Genomic DNA, 2,491 nt, shown 5'->3' with positions numbered 1-2,491 from the left:
GAGGCTGTCGCAAGAGAGAGCGCCATCGTTTGTGGGGCTGTGAATGGGGTTGCCTGGCTCCTTGAAGAGCAGCAAGAGCTTTTGGTCCTGGCCCCTTTGGTGTGGGAGGAATCCCTGGACGTTCGCAGTTGCTGAGCCGGGCTCCGGCTGTACTCAGCAGCGCAGGCAGCTAGTGTTGGACTTTGGGAGGCTGTCGCAAGAGAGAGCGCCAGCGTTTGTGGGGCTGTGGATGGGGTTGCCTGGCTCCTTGAAGAGCAGCAAGAGCTTTTGGTCCTGGCCCCTTTGGTGTGGGAGGAATCCCTGGACGTTCGCAATTCCTGAACCGGGCTCCGGCTGTACCGAGGGGTGCAGGCAGCTAGTATTGGACTTTGGGAGGCTGTCGCAAGAGAGAGCGCCAGCGTTTGTGGGGCTGTGAATGGGGTTGCCTGGCTCCTTGAAGAGCAGCAAGAGCTTTTGGTCCTGGCCCCTTTGGTGTGGGAGGAATCCCTGGACGTTCGCAATTGCTGAGCCGGGCTCCGACCGTACCGAGGGGTGCAGGCAGCTAGTATTGGACTTTGGGAGGCTGTCGCAAGAGAGAGCGCCATCGTTTGTGGGGCTGTGAATGGGGTTGCCTGGCTCCTTGAAGAGCAGCAAGAGCTTTTGGTCCTGGCCCCTTTGGTGTGGGAGGAATCCCTGGACTTTCGCAATTGCTGAGCCGGGCTCCGGCTGTACTCAGCAGCGCAGGCAGCTAGTATTGGACTTTGGGAGGCTGTTGCAAGAGAGAGCGCCATCGTTTGTGGGGCTGTGAATGGGGTTGCCTGGCTCCTTGAAGAGCAGCAAGAGCTTTTGGTCCTGGCCCCTTTGGTGTGGGAGGAATCCCTGGACGTTCGCAATTGCTGAGCCGGGCTCCGGCTGTACCGAGGGGTGCAGGCAGCTAGTATTGGACTTTGGGAGTCTCTCGCAAGAGAGAGCACCATCGTTTGTGGGGCTGTGAATGGGGTTGCCTGGCTCCTTGAAGAGCAGCAAGAGCTTTTGGTCCTGGCCCCTTTGGTGTGGGAGGAATCCCTGGACGTTCGCAATTGCTGAGCCGGGCTCCGGCTGTACTGAGCGGCGCAGGCAGCTAGTATTGGACTTTGGGAGGCTGTCGCAAGAGAGAGCGCCATCGTTTGTGGGGCTGTGAATGGGGTTGCCTGGCTCCTTGAAGAGCAGCAAGAGCTTTTGGTCCTGGCCCCTTTGGTGTGGGAGGAATCCCTGGACGTTCGCAATTGCTGAGCCGGGCTCCGGCTGTACTGAGTGGCACAGGCTTCTAGTGTTGGACTTTGGGAGGCTGTCGCAAGAGAGAGCGCCATCGTTTGTGGGGCTGTGAATGGGGTTGCCTGGCTCCTTGAAGAGCAGCAAGAGCTTTTGGTCCTGGCCCCTTTGGTGTGGGAGGAATCCCTGGACGTTCGCAATTGCTGAGCCGGGCTCCGGCTGTACCGAGCGTCGCAGGCAGCTAGTATTGGACTTTGGGAGGCTGTCGCAAGAGAGAGCGCCATCGTTTGTGGGGCTGTGAATGGGGTTGCCTGGCTCCTTGAAGAGCAGCAAGAGCTTTTGGTCCTGGCCCCTTTGGTGTGGGAGGAATCCCTGGACGTTCGCAGTTGCTGAGCCTGGCTCCGGCTGTACCGAGGGGTGCAGGCAGCTAGTATTGGACTTTGGGAGGCTGTCGCAAGAGAGAGCGCCATCGTTTGTGGGGCTGTGAATGGGGTTGCCTGGCTCCTTGAAGAGCAGCAAGAGCTTTTGGTCCTGGCCCCTTTGGTGTGGGAGGAATCCCTGGACGTTCGCAGTTGCTGAGCCGGGCTCCGACTGTACTCAGCAGCGCAGGCAGCTAGTGTTGGACTTTGGGAGGCTGTCGCAAGAGAGAGCGCCAGCGTTTGTGGGGCTGTGGATGGGGTTGCCTGGCTCCTTGAAGAGCAGCAAGAGCTTTTGGTCCTGGCCCCTTTGGTGTGGGAGGAATCCCTGGACGTTCGCAATTGCTGAGCCGGGCTCCGGCTGTACTGAGTGGCACAGGCAGCTAGTATTGGACTTTGGGAGGCTGTCGCAAGAGAGAGCGCCATCGTTTGTGGGGCTGTGAATGGGGTTGCCTGGCTCCTTGAAGAGCAGCAAGAGCTTTTGGTCCTGGCCCCTTTGGTGTGGGAGGAATCCCTGGACGTTCGCAATTGCTGAGCCGGGCTCCGGCTGTACCGAGGGGTGCAGGCAGCTAGTATTGGACTTTGGGAGGCTGTCGCAAGAGAGAGCGCCATCGTTTGTGGGGCTGTGAATGGGGTTGCCTGGCTCCTTGAAGAGCAGCAAGAGCTTTTGGTCCTGGCCCCTTTGGTGTGGGAGGAATCCCTGGACGTTCGCAGTTGCTGAGCCGGGCTCCGACTGTACTCAGCAGCGCAGGCAGCTAGTGTTGGACTTTGGGAGGCTGTCGCAAGAGAGAGCGCCAGCGTTTGTGGGGCTGTGGATGGGGTTGCCTGGCTCCTTGAAGAGCAGC

The sequence above is a fragment of the Platalea leucorodia genome (genome assembly GCF_965183815.1).
Source record: "Platalea leucorodia genome assembly, contig: HAP1_HAP1_SCAFFOLD_33, whole genome shotgun sequence".
Taxonomy (NCBI): Eukaryota; Metazoa; Chordata; class Aves; order Pelecaniformes; family Threskiornithidae; genus Platalea; species Platalea leucorodia.
This window is presented reverse-complemented; position numbering follows the sequence as displayed.